Below are 11,382 nucleotides of genomic sequence, written 5' to 3'. Positions count from 1 at the left end.
TAAGTGCTATGCAGAGAGCTTTATCAGGAAGGCTGGTGGTGATGCTTTCACAACAATGTGAATGTACTTAATGCCACTAAACTGTACACATAAAAATGTTTCAAATGGTCAATTTAATGTCATGCATATTTGCCATAATTTAAAAAATATTTTTTAAAACCTTAAGGCAAAGTATAACAATATGGCATCTTTAAAATGCCAAAAGGAAAAAAATACTCTAAAAGAAAAAAAAAAAAATCCAACCCAGCAACCCATACTAGACTTTAGAGTTCTATATCCAGTGAAAATATTTTTCTAAAATGTTAGTTAGGGGAGAAAAATTTTTCCTTCTTTCCTTCTAGTTTTTTTGGCTGGTCTAATAAATTGACATGAGACAGATTAACAGGAGAAGGACAAGTTTAATTACATCTATATGGGAGCTCAAAGACACAAGACTCAAGAACAAACCAAACAATTGAGCCTTGTATGCTATGTTGAGCCAAGGAATGGGTTAAGGGCCTGAGGCTCCAAAGGGCAGGAGGGTCATTCATAGGAGGAAGAGAAGAGCAGGTGTCTGGTAATCAGATGTTTGCCTGGCCATACAGATAGGTCATTCAGATAAAAAGTTACCCTCAGCTCACTTTCTGGGCCAGGCCCCATAGCTAAATTTTTTAGGTAGTTTAGGGGAGGTGAAGTTTTTCTTGAATCTGATAGGTCTTAATTGCCTTCAGCTCAGAACAATCTACTTGCCAAAGTGGCACATCTTGGGGTGGCTTATTCTGCTCCCCTTTAATGGTGAAATGAGGATATTTTCAAATAAATAAAAGCTGTCCTTTCTCTTTTTTTCCTCCTTCTGGGACTCCAGTTACACTTTTTGTTAGAGCAAGGCTGAAGGGAATGTTACCAGATGAAAACGTTGGCCTATAAAAAATAATACCATATATTATAATAATATATAAATATAAAATAATGTATTTTAAGTCAATTCTTAAGTTCTTTAAGGAATTATTTATGGTTGATAAAAGGCATCTGCTAAATATTTAAATCTAAATTATACATCATGATACATTACAAATTATACATTATAAATTACGCATAATGAAGACTGAATACTTTTGTCTTAAGATTAGAACAAGTTCAAGATTGACACAAGATTCTCACCATTCCTATTTAACAGCATACTAGAAGTCCTAGTCAGTGCAATAAGGCAAGGAAAAGAAATAAAACCTACATATATAAAAGAAGTAAGAACACTACTACTACTTGCAGACAACATAGTTTTCTATGTAGAAAATTCAAGGGATATATGTTAAAAAAAAAACAAAAAACAAAAAACAACTCCTAGAACTAGTAAATAATAATAAGTAAGTTGAAAAAAGTCATAGGCTACAAGGTTAATATTTTAAAAATTAGTCATATTTCTATATACTGGCAACAAACAATTATAAGTTGAAATTTTTAAAAACATCATTTACAAGGGCTCCAAAAAATGAAATACTTATATAATATAATAGTTACATACTCTGCATGCTAAATTCTACAGAATGTGGATAAAAGAAATCAGAGAGGAATAAATAAGAGATATTTTGTGTTTGTGTATTAGGAGACTAAATATGGAGATCTCCCCAAATTGATGAATAGGTTTATTATAATCACAGTAAAAATCCCAACAGGACTCTTTTTAGTTATTGAAAATATAATTCTTTATATAAAGAGTTTTACATATAAAGCTTTATATGCAAAGTAAAAGAAACTAGAATAAATAAAATGATTTTATAAAAGAAAAAAACAAGATTGGAAGGCTCATGCTGCCTGATTTAAAGACTTACTATGGGAGCACGTGGGTGGCTCCATTGGTTAAGTGACCATTCTTGATTTCGGCTCAGGTCATGATCTCAAGTCATGAGATCGAGCCCTGTGTTGGGCTCCACGCTCAGCAGGGAGTTTGTTTGAGATTCTCCCTCCACTCCCTCTGCCCCATAGTGTACTCTCTCTCTCTCTCTCAAATAAATACATACATTTTTAAAAATATAAAATAAAAAATAAAAACTTACTATGAAATGACAGTAATCAAGACAGTGTGGCATTTGCAAAAGGACAGACACATGGATGAATGAGCAGAATATAGGTCTAGGTCGGTAGATAGATTCATACCAATATGTCCAATATATTTTTTGACAAAGGTGAAAAGACAATTTACTGGAAGAAGTATAGTTTTTAAACAAACAGTACTGGAATATATATATTGAATACAAATATGCCAAGAAAATGAATGCTAATGCATACTTTGCATAAAAATTAACTTTAAATCGTTCATAGATTTGAAGGTAGAACATACAATTACAAAAGTTTTGGAAGAAAACATAAGAGAAAATCTCTATAACCTTGGATTGGTAGAGTTCTTAGAGAAGATATCAAGGATTTTATTTGAGAGAGAAAGTAAACAAGCTAGCAAGAGCACGAGTAGGGGTGGTGGGGGCAGAGGGAAAGGGAGAAACAGACTCTTCGTTGAGCAGGGAGCCCGACTGGGACTTGATCCCAGAGCTCCAGGATGGTGACAGAGGCACAGTTAACCAACTAAGCCACCCAGGTGCCCCCTGTAATTCACAAAATTATAGACTTTACTCTGTGATAGATAGTGTCAAGACAAGCTACGGATTGGGCGAAAATATCTGCAAATCACATATCTGACAAAAGAATTATAGCCACAATATAGAAATAGCTTTCAAAATTCAACAATAAGAAAACAAACCCTAAAAGATTGGCAAAGATTTGAACAGACACTTCACCAAAGAAGACATATAGATAGTAAATGAGCACATTAAAGATGCTCAACATTGCTAGTCATTAGTGAAATCCAAATGAAAAATCACAATGAAATACCTTTACACACCTTTTAAAATGTGAAATACAAGACCAAAAACTAACAATACCGAGTCCTGGTGAGGATGTAGAGCATCTGGAACTCTCATATATTACTGATGGGAATGAAAACAGAGAGCTACTCTGGGAAGCAACTTGTTAATTCCTCGTAAAATTAAACATACACTTGCCATATAATAGTAGCAATCCTATTCCTAAGTATTTATCTTAAGGAACTGAAAACTCATGCTCACACCAAAACCTGAATTCAAATAATTGTGGTAGTTTTGTTCGTAATTGCCAAGACCCGAAGCAACCTAAATATCCTACTTTGGGTAATTGAATAAATAAACAGTTGTACATCCATTAAATGAAACACTCCTCAGGAATAAAAAGGGATGAACTGTTGATACTCAGCAACATGGATGCATTATGCCAATCAAATGTATTAGGCTGAGTGAAGGAAGCACGGTTCAAAAAGGGCTGTATGATTCCATTTATATGAGATTCTGAAAGGAACAACACTGTAGGGATAGAAATAAGATCTAAGGTTGTTTACTATGATTTAAGAGTGAAGGGGAAATGTTGATTACAAAGTTGAGGCATGAGGGAGATTTTCAGAGTGAAGGAATTGTATCCTGACTGTGATGGTTGTTATAGCATACTATAATTTTTTTTAATTTTTATTTATTTGTGATAGTCACAGAGAGAGAGAGAGAGAGAGAGAGAGAGAGAGAGGCAGAGACACAGGCAGAGGGAGAAGCAGGCTCCATGCACCGGGAGCCCGACGTGGGACTCGATCCCGGGTCTCCAGGATCACACCCCGGGCCGAAGGCAGGGGCCAAACCACTGCACCACCCAGGGATCCCCTAGCATACTATAATTTGTCAAAATTCACAGATCTGTACACTGAAAGAGGGGAATTGAACCTCATGTAAATTTTAAAATGATTTTTAAAAATATGCAAAAAGGGAAAAAAAGGAATTAATTTTAAAAATGCTTTTAAAACTTCTCTATGTAAAAATAATCCTAAATAAAATTCCTACATAAAAATGCAGAGAGGAACGCTTGGGTGGCTCAGCGGTTGAGCATCTGCCTTTGGCTCAGGGACTGATCCCAGGGTCCCGGGATTGGGTCCCATGTCGGGCTCCCCATTGGGAGCTTGCTTCTCCCTCTGCCTGTCTCTCTGCCTCTCTCTGTGTGTCTCTCATGGATAAATAAATACAATCTTAATAAAAAAACACACATGGAAAATTTTAAAAACAGGGTGAGAAATTTGTGGACCAGGACACCCTGTAGGGGAACACTACTACCAGTGACTACTAGAGGCAGCACAGAGACGACTAGAGTCCCTCAGGCAAACCCAGAATGTGAACAGCAGAAATAACCACAATCTCCATCCAGCCTTTGGAAATTTTGGAACTGCACAATTTGCAATTCTGGGTTCCTTCCTTTGTTTCATGCACTCCTGCTAGGGGGAAGGTAGGGTGGCAGAAAGGCATGACCACAGAGCATTCCAGGCAGACACCGGAAACACAGTTAAGTTTGGAGGGTGCTGTCTGGGCGCAGGAGACCCTGAATGCCAGCATGCTGGGTTAGGGTCAGCGTGGGCTGGTGGAGCAGGTGCTCCCTGGGGGAGCATGTGCCTCTCCTCGAGCTTCTAACCCTCTCACTGGTGCCTGCAGATTGTAACCAGAAATGTGGGACAGGACAGAAACTCTAAGCAGCACAAACATGCACTAGCTTAGTGCAGCAGAATGCCTGAGGGCCGGAGAGATGCTGAGGGAGGGAAGGAGAGAGACTAGAGAAAGGATAGGGACAAAGGCGAGTGTCTGAGCAGAGGCCAACTCATTCTCACCTTGTTTTTTTCTTTTGCTTCTCTTCTTTGTTTTTTTTTGTTTTTTTTTTTTTTTTGCTCTCTCTCCTCATTTCTCCAGGCAGCACTGCCCGCCCTGTGTGTCCCCTCCTCTCCTCTCCGGAGCTTCTGTGTCTCCTGCAGCCCTCTCTCTTCCTGTCTCACAGTAGGGGCTGAGTGACCCCTGCTTCCTGAATGTGGTAAGAGAGCACACTAAAGGAGTGAAGGTTGATGGGTGCATTTCCTTGTGGCTTCCACAACTTGATGGCTTAAAACAACACAGATTTATTCTCTTATAGTTGGGGAGACCAAAAGGCTGAAATCAAATTGTTGGCAGGGTGCACTACCTCTGAGGGTTCTAGGGGAAATCCCTTTCCTGCCTCTTCTTTTGGTGGCTTCTGGTGTTCCTTGGGTTGCAGCTGCATCCAGTCTCTGCTTCCCTCTTCCTGTGGCCCTCTCCTCCTTTTCTGGTGTCCTCCTCCTCTGTGTGTCTCAATGACACTATTGGATTCAGGGCCCACCTGGATTCTCTAGGACCATCTCATCTTAAGATTCTTAACTTCCGAGTCTGCAAAGACCCATTTTCCAAATAAGGTCTTATTCATAGATCCTAAGAGTTAGGACATACCCTTTGTAGGCGCCACATTCAACCCATGATGGTTGAGGTCCCAGCCTCCAGACAACATTCAGTTCTTCCATTCTTACTCATTCAGTAACGCCAACACTTACTGGTGGTGAACTATTACTTAGCCTTACACTAGAACAGAATAAATGAGAAATAAATGCAGTTCATGGGTCCTATATTTAGGGAATTGATGGACTGATTGGAGATTCACAATAAATCCTTAAAAAAAAAAGAAAAGAAAAGAAAAAAGAAAAACCAATCTCACAAAAAATCCAACATAATTCAAGACAGTTAAAGAATGCAGTAGTTCAGTAATGTCACATAAAAATATAATTAAAAGCAATCTGGTTAGAGATACAGGACTAGCATATCTCATGGTGAAAGAACAATTAAAACAATATTATGATAGAAAAATGGACACAGGATATGAACAGAGAGTTCACATAAAAATATATTAATTAAATATCCCAAAAGATACTAAACTTACTCATAAGAAGAGAAATGCAAACTGAAATTATTTGTTATTAATATCATTTCTTATGTAATTTGTAGGTAAAACCCAAAAGTTAGACAATAGCCTCTTGGTGAGGCTACAGAGAAATGATCAGTTCATACATTGCTGTTGAGTGTAAATTGGTACAACCTTTACAGTGGCAATTGGACATCTATAAAACTTTTATATTAAAAAATTGTGCAGGGCAGCCCGGGTGGCTCAGTGGTTTAGCGCCGCCTTTGGTCGAGGGCCTGATCCTGGAGACCCGGGATCGAGTCCCATGTCAGGCTCCCTGCATGGAGCCTGCTTCTCCCTCTGCCTGTGTCTCTGCCTCTCTCTCTCTCTCTCTCCCTGTGTCTCTCATGAATAAATAAATAAAATCTTTAAAAAATAAAATAAAAATAAAAAATTGTACAATGCATATTCTTTGATTTAGCATGCCTACTTCCAGGATTTTATTTTACAGAAAAATCTATATAGGTGTGAAATGATCTGTGTTCAAATTATCCTCTAGCACATTGTCATAAAGAGGAAAATATTGGAAATAAACCACAAATTTTGCTATTAGGAAGCTGGAGAATATGACTGTCACTGTAGGGATAGAGCTCAGTCCTGAGGAAGTCCTCATGGGGGGTCCTAGGAGTCAAGTCCCCCCTTTGAGGCACTTGTCCATCATTTTTCTCAAATAGCAAACATATTCCAGCCCAGTGAGTGTTTCTCTGCAGCCCTGCTTTCTTCCTGACCTCGGTTTCTATAGTAGTCTCCAGCATCTCATGCAGCAGCCTGGATATGCAGGGCCTGGATTCATCACAGCCAAATAAAGCTATTCCCTTGGGATGAAACAAAACAAAACAAAACAAAACAACAAAAACCTGATTAACACTCAGCTTGTACCCTTCAGAGGAAATATAGGCGTATATATATGCACACACACATACACAATACACATACATTCACATACACCCTTATTCTAAAGTGCAGCCCATTAAACATCAATTTATTAGGAAAAGCCCATAGCAATGTATCTGTGTTTCCAGACTCAATACCTCCTTCCTGAGTAGAAAAAAACAAAGGATTCAAATTCAGAAGACTCTAATCTCTACTCTCTTACATACTACTCATTAAGCCTTGAGCAATCACTTGCTTTCTTTGCAATTCCATTTCTCTTCAACAAATTGGGGGACAGAAGAAATACCTCCCATATCAGTAAGCTTTTGCTGCCTAACAAACCAAGGCTGAATTTAGTAGCTTACAACACTGACAACTAATTTGTGCCCAGTTTTGCAGGTCACTGCTTTGGACTGGGCTCAGCTGGGTGGTTCTGGGCTCATCTAGCTCCCTCCTGCATTTGCAGTCAGTACCCAGGTTCCTGGTGGTGATCTGGTCTCAGGTAGCCTTAGGGAGACAGTTTATCTCTGCTTCATGTCATGTATTTCCTCCAACTGGCTATCCCAGACTTATTTCAAGTAGGCAGCAGGTCCCAAAAGAGAGTTATCCTCACAAGGACCCTGGAGGCCTTGTCTTGGTGCTATGGACTGAACCGTGTTCCCCTAAATTCATATGTTGAAGTCCTAAATCCCCAGTGCAGCTATATTTGGAGATAGGAACTATAAAGAAGCAATGAAGGTTAAATGAGGTCATGAAGGAAGGGCCTTAATCTGATAGGACTGTCGTCCTTCTAGGAAGAAGCGAAGACACCAAAGATCTCCCTATCTTCATAGGACCACAGAGGAAAGGCCATATGGGGATACAGTGTGGAGGCAGCTAGGAAGTAAAATCTTCCCAGAAGCCAACTCTGATGGCACTTGATCCTGGACTTCAGTTATTTTTGTTTTATTTTTTTGTGATCAGTTATTCAGAAGTGTAAGAAAACAAATTTCTGTTGTTTGAACCACCCAGTCCAATGTATTTTGTTATGACAGTCTGAGCAGACTAACACGCTTAGAGTTGGTGGCATGTCACTCCTACCATACTCTATTGGCCAAAGCGTGACACTAGGAATGAGCCCAAAGACAAAAGGCTAGGAAGTGGACTCCATATCCTGATGGGAGGAGCTGCAAAGTCACATATCAGAGGGGCAAGGATATAGGTATAATAATCTCAACCATCTGCCACACACCATTCTTGTATGGATCACATGAAATTATGGATATGAAAGTGCTTCCTCAGTCATGAAGCCCTGTATAAATGCTAACTATCCTCAGCATCTTGTCCTGCTTGGCAGTAGTTGTGACTGTTTCTTAAGTACAAGGTGACGTGGTTAGGTAGATATGTCTGAGTAGTACTTTTTCCTGGGGAGTTAGTAAAAGTCATTGCCTAATGAAGGAGTCCTATAATTCTTAAAACTAACCAGAGAAGTAGCCATGGTTTGGGAAAGCAAGACAGCATTTTCATAGCTTGAAAAGCCTGGAAACAAATATTTGAATGAGTATCCCAATCAATGAGTTCAGGAACAGGAAGTTTGATGGCTGGATGTATAGTAGAAAGGAAGGATGCAAATCAGGTTGGCCTCAGTGAATTTAGCCAGGCTCATTATCTCCCCGAGAGCCCAAGAGGAAAAGGTGGCTGTTGAGTCAGAGAGGTACGTGCTGGGGTGGGCAGGTCTGTGCTGTAGCATCAGACTCTCTTCCCACTGCAATCCAGTCAGTTGCTCCTGAGACTGCATCTGCATTCATGAGCCCTCCTTCATGATAGATTGACTGCCAAAGGAAGAGCACATCATCAACTCCCTAGTCATCCCTTGTCCTTGCACAGAACTACAAGCAGCAATCCAACTGACAGTTGTGATAACGCTAATTCTGTCGAGGTCGATGGTCTGGCTGATTGGTGTTTCTGCTCGAACTGAGAAAAGGTTAAACCATACAAGACAGCACATCTCAGGATTTGTGTGTCAGTGACAGTAGACATGGTGCTCTGTTGTGGGGTGGAGGCATACTGGCTCCCAGGAAGTGAATCTGTGTATCTTGAGAAGTCAAAGGGGTTGAGATCTCACAGAAGACCCCTCCAGCCCCAACAAGGGCTGCTTCAGACTCTGACCTCTCTGGAGCTCTGCACACTTGAGGACTTAAAAGGCAGAATGTCACATCTGCTGGTGGCATCTCCTATATATTGGCTCAGATATGCAGTGATGTTAGTCTAGAAGCAAAGGGAGGGGGGGGGGTGTCAGTCAATCAGGATTGTGAGCATATTTAACACCTTCAGTTTACTCACAATTCCTGACATGTAATTAATTCATCAAAATATCCTGGATGAAAAAAAACAAAAAGCAAAAAACAAAATATCCTGGATGACTCCTCAATGATCCAACACCAGTCTCTGAACTATCATTGTTTGTATTACACTGTATTGCACTGAGGCTATAAATACGTATACATTAAGATCCTATTTCTTTCTGCATCTGCAGTTTAGTTTATTGTTTGGTACCTAAGAGGCATATTGAATAAATAAAAGAATGAATGATCTCAATAAATATTTATGGAGGTAATTAATTATTGAAAGGGCACAACCAGGGCAGCCTGGGTGGCTCAGTGGTTTAGCGCTGTCTTCAGCCCAGGGCCTGATCCTGGAGTCCCGGGATCGAGTACCACATTGGGCTCCCTGCATGGAGCCTGCTTCTACCTCAGCCTGTGTCTCTACCCCTCTCTCTCTCTGTGTGCTTCTGATGAATAAATAAATAAATTTTTCAAAAAAAAAAAAAGAAAAAGAAAAAAAGAAAGGGCACAACCAGGGCTTACATTTATGAAGTATGTGAAGCACTAAAAACATCTGTGTCTTTTTCGTTTTTTTTTTTTTTTTTTTTTTTTTGTCTCAAGGCCTATACAGGAGTTTGCATGTAGGATGTAGACAATAAATAGTTATTGATTGGTGCAGAAGTTTGAGATCCCCTCAATTAAATATTACATTGCAAAAATAAGACAGCTAAGTGCCCTCAGAATTAGAAGGTGCATTGGGTAAAATCCAACCTTCCCTTCCTGAAAAGCCATAGCTCTGGGCCCTTGTAGACTGGAAAGAACTGTCTTCCTCCCTCCCTGGTGCCTGTGGTTTCAGCTACACCAGGATCAGAGGTGACCACACCCATATTCTTATCATGATCAACTGGGGGACGTCAGGTAGTTCCTTTCAAGACCCTTATGCCTGTTGGGACCTTCATGAGGCTCTTTCTCCTGTTCTGTGGCTGTTTCTGCCTCCTTCCCCCGACTCCATCTCAGTCTCTCCATCTAATTGCTGAGAATTGGCCTCATTGTAAAAGAAACTTAGAATACATTCAAGGGTGCAGGTACGAATAGCTGCCTTTAATCAAAACACACCTTTCTGCAAACTCAGACAGAGATTTACTGCCAGGGATGGTCAGCCGAGGCTCAGGGGTGTTGAAAACCTCCAGGGAACCACCAGTGAGCTACCTGAGGCCTGCTCCAAATTCCCAGCATAGTCATCTGTGCAAAAATTGTCCCAGGTGTTCTCTTCCCACCCCCCACCGTATTTACACAAAGGGGATAGCTTGAGTAAACCCTGTGGCTCATGAGGATGAAGCTGCTTCCTCATCTTTCACTAGGCTCCTAGATCAGAAGTGCAGGGAGAATGGTCACTCCCCAGGCTTTAGGGATTTTTTTGTTCACAAAGTGGTGTCCCCACAGGCACCCTAGTCATGCCTCTGCATTCCTGAAACTCACCATTGCATCTCACCAAACTAATTGCCTCTTCATTTTCTGATTTTTCCTTTCTCCTTGGGGGTCTGGCAATACTGTAAATGCTTTCACTAAATAATCCCAGGTTTAGAGTACATCTTTGTATATAAAGATTGTGACACAGAATCCTCATCTCAGGGCCTAAAGGTTTTCTAGGGGTTCTCTCTTATTCCCCATCTCCCAGCCCCTCCCCCATGCCCATCTGTCCTTGAATTTTTGGAATAAGGACATAAGCACAATTTTCTAGAACACAGACTTCTTGGGATTCCCTTATGGAATTCCACATCCCTTGGGAATGTGGAGAGTCTCCACATTCCAGACAGTTTCTAAGGAAGACCACTGCAATAATGCCTCCAGGCCATCTCAACCCACCACTCAGCAGTAAGAATACATCAGTCCATACGACTGAGGCTTTCCTCTGAGCTGTGCAGCTTATCTGTCAGAGATGTACTTTATGTGGACTTAGTTCATGCAAAAACACCACAAAGTGGCATTGTCACTTCCAAATACTCACAAGGAAAGCAGCCAGAGAGGGACGATAACCCCACTGGAGTTCCGTTTGGTGTGGCTGCTCAAGCAGCAGAAGTGGCCTCTGAAGCACTGGAAGTCTGCAAAGAAAAAGCTGATCTAAGGGGGTTCATTAGGCTTGTGGGTCCTTGAACAACTTGACCCCCAGAAGGGTTCCCAGCAGCTGGGAGACCATGATCCAGGACCTGATGATAGAAGAGAGATTGTTGCTCAAAGAAGTGGACCAGACCTGCTTCAGAGGGTTGGACGGACAGAGAGCACTGGCCAAGGGAGGGTGGGGGGCTCCATCCTGCAGGGCAGGCGCTTTAAGGCACTTTTAATGGTTTCAGATTTTATTCTGAGGCTATTGTCTCAT

At 40.8% G+C, this 11,382-nt stretch overlaps 1 long non-coding RNA gene across 2 annotated transcripts; it reads right to left on the bottom strand.

Annotated features, from left to right (window-relative positions):
* Positions 1 to 4,047: 4,047 nt before the first annotated feature.
* LOC119866126 lies at positions 4,048 to 11,278 on the bottom strand. 2 transcript variants are annotated; one of them, XR_005369635.1, is made up of 4 exons: positions 10,485 to 10,681; positions 8,165 to 8,949; positions 6,558 to 6,644; positions 4,048 to 5,540 (listed from the first exon to the last, which is right to left on the bottom strand). It is a non-coding gene; the product is annotated as an uncharacterized LOC119866126 (long non-coding RNA). The 2 variants fall into 2 exon arrangements; XR_005369634.1 differs by lacking the exons at positions 8,165 to 8,949; positions 10,485 to 10,681 and adding an exon at positions 11,014 to 11,278.
* Between the last annotated feature and the right edge of the window lie 104 nt (positions 11,279 to 11,382).

Source organism: Canis lupus, chromosome 14, assembly GCF_011100685.1.
Source record: "Canis lupus familiaris isolate Mischka breed German Shepherd chromosome 14, alternate assembly UU_Cfam_GSD_1.0, whole genome shotgun sequence".
Classification (NCBI taxonomy): domain Eukaryota; kingdom Metazoa; phylum Chordata; class Mammalia; order Carnivora; family Canidae; genus Canis; species Canis lupus.
Note: the sequence above shows the minus strand (reverse complement) of the source record. Positions and strands in the feature narration are given on the sequence as shown.